The sequence below is a fragment of the Eretmochelys imbricata genome, chromosome 16 (assembly GCF_965152235.1).
Source record: "Eretmochelys imbricata isolate rEreImb1 chromosome 16, rEreImb1.hap1, whole genome shotgun sequence".
Lineage (NCBI taxonomy): Eukaryota > Metazoa > Chordata > Testudines > Cheloniidae > Eretmochelys > Eretmochelys imbricata.
Window position 1 is genome coordinate 23,997,011 of NC_135587.1, and position 13,993 is coordinate 24,011,003.

Here is a 13,993-nt window from a genome sequence, read left to right on the forward strand (position 1 = left end):
GTCTGTTTTGTCTATTTAAATTGTAAGCTCTTTGGGGCAGGGCTTATCTGTTAGTCTGTGCAAAGCATCTGCAGTTGTCATTTCAAGGCACGTTTGACAAAGCAGCTCTCCGCAGAAAAAGCTGTCGTACAACTTGACTGTTCAGCAAGCAACATATAAATGAATAATTGCCAACTCACTGGGAGTTGTCAGCTCTTTTGTGTTGTTGCATGAATGCCTCACAATCTGCAAAAAGTCAGCCAGGTAGATGCTCCTGCTAACTGCATGAGGTCTCATTGCCTGTGCCATGTGTGTTCCTCCCACAGGTACCTTCACCGAACCACTGACTGAAATACATGTCAAAGCCACTGAATAGGCAAGCTTGAAGTCTCTTTCTAACTTTTATAGCAGAGGATTCAAGACCACCAAGATCTTTATGTTTTGCCTCCAGACTGGTGCAAAAGTTCTATGGATGTTCGCAGAGGATGACAGATCTAAAATGCTGTTGAGGAGGAAGCAGAATTCTGTACTGTGCTATCATATGGTCCCCGCTGCAGCCTCTCACTGGAGGTAGAATGCTGTTACGACACTGCAGATGATGCTAGCGTCAGACTCCTAAAAAGCTGATTCTCTGAAGCATCTCAACGGGGACCGAGATGCAAGCACATTACAGCACAACTGCACTGAAGCAGGAGATGAATTCATAATGTGGAGCCAGTATAACATTAACACCGATTCCATATTAAGTATTCTAAGTTACTGCACATGCACAATGTTTGAACCAGACAGTTCAAATTGCAACACAGAGCGTTTCCCCTTTTAGGAATCTACTCTAGTAGTGCACAGTAAATAGTTATGGTCCTATTGGTGGTTTGTAATAAGCCCCATTTGTGAGAGGGTTTTGTTACTCTGCTGTCTTCATTTGTTTCATGCTGAAACTTGGCATGAAGTACAGATTCCAGGCCTGCAGTAAAAAGTTAAATAACATCAGTTTGCTTGTTTTTTGAGACAGGGAAAAAGTGAAGTCCCAGTTTCAAGTTCTTCAATGTTCTTAAAAAGGAAAAAAAAGTGCTAGCAAAATATATCCCCATGGACAGTGACCTTTGGGAAAGTTCTAAATTGCAGAGCAATCCTAGAGTTCCAGTGGCATACTATCAAGCACATATAAACTACAATGTAAATCACAATCTGACAGCAAAGCTATCAGAGATCAAGTGATAAGAGCTGCACTTTGTAAACTGTTTTGTTTAAAACCAGATCTGTATATTGCTTCCTTTTATTTGCTTGGTACTAAAGACCATATCTGTAAAGGCAGAGTTCGGTTAAGACTTCATTTGCTTATGATGCTTATTCCCCACCGCACAGCGTAATCCCCTGGAATGTAGAGATTGGTTAATAGAGGGAAATGACTGAGCTCCCAAAGAGGTGAAGGAACAGGCTGCAGGAACCAAACCAACATAAAAAGTGACAATTCTATATCCATGCAAGCATGATTGATAATAAAGAACAAATGGGGAGGAAGGGGAGCCATAAACAGCATATCACTTTATTTTTCTGGCTGTCATCATCATCAACTCATGATCTGCCTCAGCTGCCCATCTTAAAACAGATACAATGATACTTGCTCTTTACAAATTGCTTTGAGATCTACAAATAGAAGTACCAAGTACAATTATTATCAGTAATTTCAGATAAAATGGGTATGTAAGGAAAAAAGTGCTACAGTGAAACAATCACTGCAAGCAAAGTTATTCCTGTGCAGGGAGTTTTTCCAAAGTGTTCAAGGAGGTGACAAAAGCTCTAGCAGGAATAAAGAGTCTAATGCCACATTCAGATGTTGCAACATATTTTCGCTGCTGCCAATATGGAGTGGTATCAGATGTATTCATAGAGCAACGAAGAGCAGCACCAAGTTTTTCCACAATTCGATTTTATCTAAAAAAATCAACTCAATTTAAAATATCCCAGCTACAGGAGGATTCTAACTTGCCTTCGGGTGGGAGTTACGATTCTTTCCTTATGCTGATTTAGGCAACCATGTTTCCTTCTCAGCATCCCACCTATCTGCTGAAGATGAGGTGGTGCATGTAGATGTGGATTCAAAGCAAACCGAGCTACTTTATAAGACCATGTTATTGGCAACAACCAACCTGATCCTGACCCCCAAAAGTAAAGATGCTAGCTGCTTTGCCTTTTTCTTGTATTTAGAGCAGTGGTTCTCAATCTGCAACCCAATCAGCACAGAGCTGTGGCCCACGTAACATCCTCAGGGCCACACAGGTAATACTGGATGCAGCCCACAATGGTAAATAGGTTGAGAACCACTGATTTGGAGTCAGAGTTTGAGGCCAGAAGGGACCACCAGGTCATCCAGTCTGACCTGTATCACCGGCCATTAAACACCACCCAGCACCTGCACACCAAGCCCAACAACCCAAATTAGACCAAGTATTAAAGCCCTCAGGAGTATAAACCATTGTATTTATTTGGTTTACTGTCTTTTCTAGGGTGCTCATCACCTTACTTATCCACACACAATTCTTGCTAATTTTAGCCTAATACCCGTGTGATGTAGGAAAATATTCCATCGCCTTTCATTTTACAGGGCAAAATGAAGCTTGGAGACATTAAGTCATGTAGCAAGCCAGAGGTAGAGGTAGAGCCTGGAACCCAGGTCTCCCTATTCCTTGTCCTATAGCTTAACCACAAGAGCATTTCCATAGGAGTAAGACAGTTGTGTAAAAGGCTTCTTTCCTTTTAAACCAGATCAGGGTCTCCCTTGTCACCTTAACCGGGAGATGGGGTCACCTACAGAGTGTTTGTCTTTATTTCTGACTTTAAGATAAATGTCCATGACCTAGCTTGGATGTCACAAAGTACTGCTACCTAGACTAGTAAGTAATGATGACTATCAAGTTGCACCACACCTATACACAGAGACACACCTGAGCCACTTTAAAGCCATTAGCTGAACCATTTGGTTAACTCTGAGAAACAAGCTAAGTCACTATCTGATCAGACACCTGGACAGACCAACTGAGAAGCCAAAAAACTCCCACCCTATTTGTGAAGTTCAATTTTCCACACTTCCAATCAGGAGATCACATAGGAGCTGCTTATTCAGGTTCTTATAGCTGCATTAAAAAGTACAAGCCAACTGAAAGATGTATGCTGCTGAAGAAAAGCATCCTGCATCAAAGTTGGATTTTCGTGTGCATGTGTGTGTTTTTGTTTTTCATTCTGTTGATTAAGAACCGCTATTAGGGAAAGGAAGAGGAAAGCAGACACAAAACGTAAACTCAGATTCACTAAATCTGTCTCTTCACAAAAATGGCTTCAGCAAAATTTTAAGATTATAATGCCAAAATAGCCAGGGATGTACCTTCCTGTTTGAGATCCACTCTTTTCCTTGTCATCTTGCTGCATCTGCAAACCACAGAGGCATTTGAGCTGTAGCTTCTTCAATTTAAGGAAGAGGAGCTGCTGGCACGACTCACTTTATGATGGACCTGAACTCTGGCGTTTAAAGCGACCCCATGGTCCAATATTGACATTTGGGTCACAGTACACCCAGTTTCTGGCAAAGTAAGGGTTAACTGACACTAGGCTTTATGGCTGTGGTGGTTTTTCTTCCTATACCTCCTAGTTTGGGGGAGGGGCAGCTGCTACATCATTTGCATTCCTATAATTGTATTTCTAATTTACCGTAAAGTCACAACACTCTGGACACAAACATATCTGATGCTTTGATCTAACACCTAAATAGATAAAACTCTATAGTTGCCACCTAGGCAACTTCCTACCTTCCGCTCATACAATCCAAAACCCTGGAAATGCACTTATTGATGGTGTTCAAAAGCCAGCGTGGCTCCAGGCTGCACAACCACCACAGAATTTGCTACACAATTAGCTATGTTGCACAGCCAAAGGAAAAGCAAGATTCCCCAACACAAAGGAAACATCAATTCAGCAACAGGTGCCGGCATCTGCAACTGGTAACAAGTAATGATATATGTTCCTCTGGACAACTGGCCTTCCCAACCTTCTTTACACTCAGTAAATAAAGTAGGATGGCCATCTCCACACCAGAATCAGCATCTAGTACACAACTATGAGAACATTATGTAGCTTCTTCACAACAGAGCCAAGAAAACTAGCTGTGCAGGATCTCTTTCATACTTCTCCCCACTCCCCTTCACCAGCTTGCTGGAATGAAGTTGGAGAAGCACTACATTCCATTCCCCACCGCTGCCAGTGCCACATTGAGGCCCCAGTAATTAGCTACCTGTTAATCAGGGTTATTTAAATTTGAGTCCAAGGGTCAACTAAATGACAACATGGACTATTCGGCACTTTGAAATCACCTGATGAAAAGAGCTATACAAGAGCCAGGTATTCTTATTAGTTTTTAAGTTGACGCACAAACATCCAAAGCCCAATTCTGCTCTGTGTCTGCATAAGTGAGGGTAACTTGGGTAAGGGTTACAGAGTTGGCTCTATATCCTAGCTTCACATACTACAGTGTAATAAAAAACGAGGTTCACTCCTAATACAGGAAACTGCCAAATAACAGGACTTCAAAGACTTCTACAGTTACATTTTCACATGCTTTATTTTCTTTTTTAATAGAAACAAACATGCCCTTCCCTCTGCCCACTCATTCGTGTTGTCTTGGATACCTTTTTTTCATCCATCCAGACACCACCCGCTAGTCCAAGTGATACCGTTAGTACATCTGTCCACTGTTTTGGTAAATGGGCAAAGAAAAGATCATTTGCATCAAGTATAAATGCTGCTTCCTTTGTGTGCAAAGTCATCCGCAATGTTAGTATATTCACGTACTTCAACAATGTGCAGCTGAATGCAACATCTTGGCCCACGCTATCTTACTGGGTTTTGTACTCTTTGTGTCTTTCTACATAAGAAATCATGTAAGATCTTTCACTTGGATGTCAAGTTTACTGAAAGTGTTAAATGAATTACACAGGCAGCAATGATTTGACTGCTTTAAGATTAAGAAAACCACACCACGCGAGGTCCTGTAGCCAGCAATAAAAATTCCGCAGGTGCAGAACTTCCACACCACCCTGTCGACCTAGAAACACCTAGGGATTTATTACAACCTACTTCAGAATTCTCTCACTTTTCAAGTGGAAATGGCCCATGAGGTGTTACAGAATTCTAGTGGCTCTGATTTTATTATTGGTGTAATCAACTGTACAGCTTGGAAATTAACTACATGAGCAATGCCTCTGCAAGTGATGATGTATCTATGCCTCAGGTAAGGCTAAAGTTACAGCAAGGCTCAACAGTCAGATCACTGGTGGACACCCAAGTTTACCAGATGAAATAAAGAACGGAAATTGTTCCCAGTGAATGTCCTAGCCCCCCTCCCGCCCCCCCAATCACAGGAATTAGAGAATTAAAGACCATCTCCGATCAACTTGTCCATCCCTCTTGCCTTTGCATTATGCTGTCAGTTTCTCAGTATATGAGTTCACTTTCTGTTTTGTCAAATTAGGTTAAGTTAAAATAATTATTTCATTCCTTTCACTGTTAACCGCTTCAGGAAGTTTAACAATCTAAATGCCAATTATTTTCTAAGATTTTTTCAAACCCACTTAATATTTCAGTAAAAACCTATTTAAAATAAATGCAAAACAAAAACTTGCAACCACAATATTAAATTTACAGTAATACCCAGGGATGCCCCAGTTTTGTTTGATTTTTTAAGCATATAATTTAAAGTAGTTTTTTCCCCTATGTAGATGATGCATGAAGGAGAAAGTCACTGTTAGAAAAGCTTAGAACTACGGGCATACAAACCTCAAACCAGACAAATTAGAGTCTAGTAAAACAGCATATAATTTACATTTTGTTATGTCAATCACAAGCAGCATCTTGAGGCTCTTTACGACTAGTACACCAAACCACAACATAAAAAATGTTTTAAATCATCCCCTACAGAGAGAATAGCTAACTGTCAACTATTCAAGGGATTTCCCTAAATGAACAAGCAACTAGATTCTTAGAATTAACTCTCTTCAATATCAGTGTTTTGAACACACATTTACTACCTATTTCCTCAATCAATTACAGAAACTATACCATAAAAACGGACTTTACACAGCTACAGAAAGTCAAACTGGAAGATTAACACACAGATTGTAATAATCTATGATCTTTATTACCTTGAGCAATCAATCAGCAGATGACCAAGTGGCCCAGTAGTCTGGCAGCCCAGCACTGGCATATGGGACAGCTATGGGATCAGTCTCAGAATTCCTTGCTCTCTGGCTAGCAGAACCAGAGGCTGAGAGAGTCAGAGCAGAAGCTCACAAGGGACAAACAGAATAGCCTGTACCATGTGCGCACACATACACACAACTTTTCCTTAGATCTCTTAACTAAGCACTAAGGCTGGTGGTAGTAGCACTGATGGTCTAGGCAGGGTAAATCAACAGCATCAGACCTACATTTCCATTTCCACTCCCACCACTGATGGGAGATTAAAAGAAAACTCAGCACGGATGCACTACAAAGCAAAAAAGTAAACACAAGGCAGTAGAGTTGGATGGAACAGGGTCTAGCCCCCTTTTGTTCCAGGATGATTGGTAGAGCCCTGAAACCTGCAGACAGCCAAAAATATCTACACCCGCAGTTGCCAATATCCACGGGTCATTTTTGCGGATTGCAGATCGGCTGTGGATACAAATTTTGTATCTGTGCAGGGGTCTAATGATTGGGAGTCAGAGGACAAAGAATGCAACATTAAGATAGGTCAGCTACAAAATAAAGTCAGGAAATGCAAAGGTCAAGGAATATACAGCTATGTTAACTTGACCAGGTTGCACATATGTAGTAATTCCTGTGCCAGCTTTTGAGAGTGGTGGTGATGGGAGGAGGGTGTTTGTGGTGGATTTGTATTGTTTTGGTTAAAGGGACATCAATTTGCCAGTTTAAAAAGAAAGTTAAAAGTAGTTTCAGTTATTACACCTGCCCAAGTCCCTCTCCTCCTTCCCCTGACGCTTTTGTAGGTTTATACCATATTTTCCTACTTTTATCAGTGTTTTTCTGTCCCCGGTGCTCAGTAAGAGACTCAGACAAACAAGAAATTGCCTATACAAAGTGCCAACAAATGCACAGGTCAAACTGAAATAATATCTCTCTCTAGTCTTGCAGTTAATATTAAGTGCTCTTTGTAAGAGAAGTAAAAATTTCAAGATAATGTGATTTAAATTGATGGCGTCCCTCTAAATGTGCAGCTTTGTATTTCTATTTATGCTAAATTCATACCATAGAGTACACAGAATGTGCAGAGACTAAGGGCATGGCTACACTAGAGAATTTACACCAGCTACTCCAGCCCCCACAAGCGGCAGTAGCTATGTCGGCGGGAGTTTTGCCATTAACACAGCGCTGTTCACACGGGCGCTTATGGCAGCGTTACTTATGTTGCTCGTGTGTGTGTGTGTGATTTATTCACACCCTTGAGTGACATAAATTATGCCGACATACACTGTAGTGTAGACATAGCTTAAGTAATGGTTCCTACAACGTTTCTGATATTTGCATTTTTTCCAGGTATTTTAAACTGCAACTCTGCAATTTTAATGTCGCATTAAAACAGTATTTTTGCCTCTAACTTCTTTCCTGCTGCATACGAAGCCTAAAATTGGCCTGTTTTGCTAACCTCCCTCAGCTTAAACCATGAGTTTGCAGTATTGTCTTCTCTTACCTCTTGGTCTCCCAGCATTACTGCTTTCCAGGTATGTGCCGCCTCCCGCGAATGTGTTCATTTCAGATAATTTTCCCCAAAAGTGTCATTTGCTGCCAGCATGTTTCTAATCTCCCTCAAATTCCTTTGTATTTATCCTGTTGGTCTTCAACTCCACCCAGTTCAGTATCACTTGCAAACTTTATTAGCTGTGTCTACTTGCTCTTCTAGATAAAAAACATACTGACCAAGAGATCACTGCAACACACTACTAAACATCTGCATCCAATCTGATTTTGTACCTTGTGTTTAGGTACATTGGTCACTTTTCAGTACATGAAATGGTGCTTATTCCAAGATGATTTGAACTAATTTTAGAGATAACGATTTTGAAACACACTATCAAGGGCTTTCTTATAATCTACGTATTATATCCCCCACTGCATCCACCAAACGCCTACAAATTCTTACTGAAACACCTCCAGTGCAGACAATGGGATTATTCACATGAAGTTATTATCATGAGCAAGTTTTGCAGGACTGAGTCCTAATTCTGTAATTCTATCCAGACCCAACAAGTTTATCTCTAGACATCTATTTATAAATCTGCTACTTCTAGTTCTTCATTTTCCCCTCAATATTTGCTCTGTTACTTTAAAGGTGGATAGGAGTTAACGTAAAGGGTAGTAACTACCAGGATCTCTCCCTTTCCCTTTTTCAAAGATCAGTACTGCATTTGCTCCTCTCCAATCTTTGTACACTTTTAGTAACACATCAGTGGTACAATAAGTTTGCTATTTCCTTAATAACCTTCCGTATACCTCACCCACAGTTTTTTTCATAAATCCCTCCTCACTGCCTAAGCTTTCCTTAGTTTTCTTGTTGAAGACAGATTTTAAATAGAGTACCACAGCCAGTTTAGAGTCATTCATTTAACCCACTTCATTCACGAGTGACCCTACTTTCTCTCATTTTCAGGTTAAGGCACTGGGTGGTTTCTTGATTTGGGGGAGGCAGGTGAGAAAGGGGAGGCAGAGAGGGGATTGTGCTGCATCTACACAAACTGTCCCAGAAGCAGCATAAAACACACCACCACCCACCATCACCACCATATTCACCCTGTCTGTTGTGGTCTGACCATGGGCCGAAGCTGGGCCCATGGTCAGACCACAACAGACAGGGAGAATATCTACTACAGTGAAAACATGGTTTTGCTAAACCCTGCTAAATGTCTTAACAGATGCCTTGTTGAGCATGCTCACAAGTGACTTTTCACTTGCTTATAACTTGTTAACCAACCAGAGCATTGCCCCTCCTCCAGTCATGAACGTGCTCTTTAAAGAGCTCTATTTACATGCCAAGTCTCAAAGTTCAGCTGCTACCAAAGCAACATGGAAAAATGTGTGGTTTTATTTTATTATTATTCTGCAGTGAGGTTTTCAGACTTGCACAGCACAATGTGGCTGATCAAGCTTCCTTCAAACTTCCAAAAAGGATTCCCCTTTCAGCCGAGAGCAAGCATTCAAAATCTCAGTCCTGCAGGACACCTCCGCAGAATTTTAGGAATGAGGGGTTTTGAACCTTAACAGTTTAGCAGCCTTAATTGGCTCAAGGTCTGCTTTGCCTAGAATTTACTTTCAAACCCCTGTGTGTGACCAGGACTCCCTCTTTCAAATGGGTCCTCAAAGCTCAACCTCTTAATTGACGCTCACACCCACCTGAGCCACACCAGTGAAACTGCTGTTCCCTGCCCTTTATTTAAAAACGGCATTCCAAGATAGAATTTTCCTTTAGGTCTCCCAGTAATTATGTACGGGATTTCTATTGTGCATTTAGACAATATGCTCCCTGTGGTTTTCTTGTACAGTGACAATCACATTGCCAGTATTTTAATAATAATAATAATTTCAGTACCTCCAAGTAGATGCATGTACAGTAGTATATACAAAAGCAATTCCTTTACCAAAAAAAGGGGGGGGGATTAGTAATGGAAACAAAAACAATTATACCAAGGATGCTAAGACAGCACCATACACTACGCTAAGAGCGGCAAGATTGTTAGGAATGGACAACTGAACACACCAAAATCTTACCAGTGCCAATCACAAATGATATCATCTCTCTCCCATGCCCATCACACCAGAATGGAGTAAAAGCAACAGACTGGAAAGTTCCAGACAGAAATAGCAATGACGTTGCCAAGAACTTTCAGAGGTGAGTCCAACTTCCTAAAAACCACCAAGAAGCCAGTGGAAGCTAGAAACGGCCCAGACGGGCTGTCATGTATTTCCTATTTCTCCGTACTGGCAACTAGCCACAAGGTCCCATCACTTACAGTAAGTCTTTGACTGCACACGCAAGACTTGGAGCCTTTTCAATGCCTGAAAAGGCCCTTTGCTTTTCAGAGATCGGCTTGTAGCATCACCCACACAAGGTGTTATTGTAATGTCCGTAAAAGATCTATGTAGAGACACTAACACTTCCCCCTCCACCCCACAAAAAAGCAATGCCAAGTTTTTAAGGCTCTTCTTCCCAAGACACACAACTAGCCAGCTCTTCACATCCTTCTTCCACTCTCTTCTCAATAGACACTGGGCCTCATGCCTCCACCATCACTTCCTTTGGGTCCCTCTTAAAGTGTCACCACTGTTACCTCAAAAAAATCACTTCACTAACATCATTTCTTTACCAATGTTACAAGGACCTTACATTATTCAGTACTTTTACAAATGCTACGTGGGTCACTATTTATGTTCTGCTTATTATTTGCATTTCTCTCAGTTTGGACAATGAATTAAAAAAAATCAACTAAATCAGTCTCACTTTCACTCTTTAATTGTGCAAGATTGGGGCTCCAGACAAATATACATTCTGATCAATGCTGGATCATAGCTGTTTTCACTGGAATTATTTTTTAATTGTGCAAACATTTTTATTGGCTTGGGGATTTAGAATAGCTTGTTTTAAAAAAATGTAAATGATGAGTCAAATTTAAGTTAACAGTGTTGCTTCAAATATATACTTCTTCCAAGAGACCAAGAAACCCCGGTCTCTATCCCAGTACTAAATTACAGACAATTTAAATAAATATGGAACTAACCAGACATGTATGAAACTTCATGTAGATTTTTCTTACATGATATCCTGCAGCTTTACATGGTCTATTTAGATTACAAGCTCTTTGGAGTAACGCCGTTTTTTCTTAATGTCCATAGCACACTTTCAGTGCTATGTATATAAATAATCAGATATGCGAGTGGATAACATAATTTCTGTTTTTATTGAAAACAGAAGTTTTGCTCTAGTCAGCATCCCTCCACTGATTCCCCAGCTATCTTTCACTGTGGTTCCCCCATCGCCACCGAAATCAGTGGGTTAATGATTAATACCCAGTACAGACCAAATCCAGAAAGAAAAAAATAGAAAGAAAGACACAGCTCTCTCAATTAGAAGAGATGCAAAACTGTCACAGGAATCAAAGATACCTAGACACAGCACAGAATGTTCACAAGTCACCGGGAAGCATGACCATTTCATTTTTTAAATGAAGGTAGGCTAGTAGACAATACAATGCACCACACCAACTAAGCAGTAGCAAAATTCTGATCACAAGCCCTTAATTCTGTCAACCAAGAACATATGTAAGGATATAAGAAAACGGCCATACTGGGTCAAACCAAAGGTCCATCTAGCCCAGTTTCCTGTCTTCCAACAATAGCCAATGCCAAGTACCCCAGAGGGAATAAACAGAACAAGTAATTTCATGACAATTTCTCCCTGTTTTAAAGCACCACACTTCCACATAAAGGAGTTCCCTCCTCTCTCTGGGCTGAAAGGTCCTTTTATTATTCTCTACAGAGGTAATATTGCAGCTAAACAAATTCACCTCCATGCCCAACAGACCAATCCAAGTGACACTGGGCACAAACTAAGGACAATGCTTTCATAATGGCTGAACCACTAGCTAACATTCCTGCCCAGGCCAGGTGCACACCTGCTCCCAAGTACGCACCCATCCCATGCACAAAACAGGGCAGGAGGATTTAGCGCAAGGACAGCTTCCTGTGCCTAAGACGCTACCTGCACTAGGACCCCTAAGGGACAGGGTTCTCACAACCAGCCCCGCAAAGTCAGATGCACAATGCCCCCCCCCCCCATTCCCAAATGACACCACAAAAAAACTGAAAAAACAGATTAGAAAGAAGAAAAGGAGTACTTGGGGCACCTTAGAGACTAACCAATTTATCTGAGCATGAGCTTTCGTGAGCTACAGCTTTGCCAATCATGAGCTGCCCCAGCAGCGCCAACCCCCCATTCACTGTCTGCATCAGCAGCCTCCCTGGCGCCCCCAGTGGCTGTCCCCACACAAGAACATCCCCTTGTTCATAGTCCCCAAAAGGACCCGTGTATGCATGCACACTGTGCCTCAAAGAGCAGTCCCCCAATCCGTGCACCGCCCCCGATTCTCACACTCCCAGCTCCCCAACCTCCATCCCTGTCTCCAGCTTCTCCACACCCGCTGCACACAGCATCCAGCAGCCCCCAGGAACCCCACAGCTGTCCATGCACCCAGCCCGCCTGCAGCCCCCCCAGGCGGCCCCCATGTATCATGCCCCTATCTTCCCCACCCCCTCCCGCTGAGCCCCATCCCACCTACCGGTGCACCCTGCCTGCAGGCCCCCACATGCACCCCGCCTTCCCCGCCCCCCACAGTCCTCCCCCTGCTCCCCATGCACCCCGCCCCCCATTGCCCCACACACACCTCCCCTACTCCCCCATTGCCGCACATGCGCCCCCCTGCTCCTCGCCCCCCATTGCCCCCCATGCACCTCCCCCTGCTCCCCATTGCCCCCCACGTGCCCCCCTGCTCCCCGTACACCCCGCCCCTACGCGCCTCCCCCTGCTCCCCATTGCCGCACACGCGCCCCCTCTTCTCCCCATTGCCCCACACAACACCCCTGCTCCCCGCTCCCCATTGCCCCCCACGCGCCTCCCCTGCTCCCCATTGCCCCCCACGCGCCTCCCCTGCTCCCCATTGCCCCCCATTTCTCCCCACGCGCCTCCCCCGCTCCCCATTGCCCCCCACGCGCCTCCCCTGCTCCCCACGCGCCGCCCCCCACGCGCCTCCCCCTGCTCCCCGCCCCCATTGCCCCCCACGCGCCTCCCCCGCTCCCCATTGCCCCCCAAGCGCCCCCCTGCTCCCCGTGCACCCCGCTCCCCATTGCCCCCACGCGCCCCCCCTGCTCCCCACTGCCGCACACGCGCCCCCCCTGCTCCCCGCCCCCCCTTGTCCCCCACGCGCCTCCCCCGTTCCCCATTGCCCCCCACGCGCCTCCCTGCTCCCCATTGCCCCCCACGCGCCCCCCTGCTCCCCATTGCCCCCCACGCGCCCCCCTGCTCCCCGTGCACCCCGCTCCCCACGCGCCTCCCCCCGCTGCCCGTGCACCGTCCCATCCCCCATCTGTGCACCTCCCCCCCACCAGTGCCGTGTCCTGCCCTTGCCCGCAGCGCCCGGCGCAGTGGGAGGGGCGGCGGCCGGTCCCCGCCCCCCGGGGGTGTCTCCGAGGGAGGCCCCCGGCCCCGACGGCCCCTTACCCCACTCGCCGCCGCCGCCAGTGCAGCCCCGGTCCCCGTCCCGGCTCCGTCCCCTCGCCCAGCGCCTCCGGCTCCGCAGCAGCGAGCGGGGCTCCGGCACGTGACAACGCCCCGCGCCCCCATAGGCTGGAGCTGCCGGGCAACGCGAGCCCGCCCCCTCCCTGCACCTGAGCGAGCGCCTTACGCTAACCACGTAGGGATGCCGGCCCTCACGACGCAAACGGCCGGCTCGCCGGTAGGCAAATGCCCCCCTGCAAAATTGACGTAAAGTCCTCTCGCTTCGAGAAGCCGGCCCCTTACCTGAGACCATCGCTCCTTGCGTGAGCGGCGTAACCTCGCCGGCCTCCCGTACCTTCGCGTTTACGGAGATTCCGTAAGTCTGGTGGTTGGGGAAGGCCGAGGCCGCACCTGAGACAGTTCCGTACGTAAATCCCGTAACTCTTCAAAGAGGTCAGTGTCTCTTACGGACTTTCCGTAACGCTCCCGGCACTGGGGCTGCACCTGAGGGTGCTTTTCTTAGGCAAGCGCGGTAGCCGCCACTAGTGTAGGTAATGCTGTGATGCTTGCGCAACTTTCGTAGTAGAGTTGGTGGAATCCCCTCCGCCCTTCCCTTGGGGGTGGGGCGGGAGTGAGGGGCTGAGGTGAGGGGCAGGTGGGAGCAGGCGTTCTTCATCCCCACCTCGGACCTAGGGAGCTGTTCCC

The 13,993-nt window shown here is 45.3% G+C and overlaps 1 protein-coding gene across 1 annotated transcript in view; it reads right to left on the reverse strand.

The window, feature by feature from the left end:
* The window catches only part of STRBP (spermatid perinuclear RNA binding protein), an 86,003-nt gene extending 72,638 nt beyond the window's left edge, over positions 1–13,365 (reverse strand). The window contains exon 1 of the mRNA XM_077835550.1: positions 13,292–13,365. The gene's annotated coding sequence lies outside the window, so the exon portion shown is untranslated. The remainder of the gene's footprint in view (positions 1–13,291) is intronic.
* Positions 13,366–13,993: the final 628 nt, after the last annotated feature.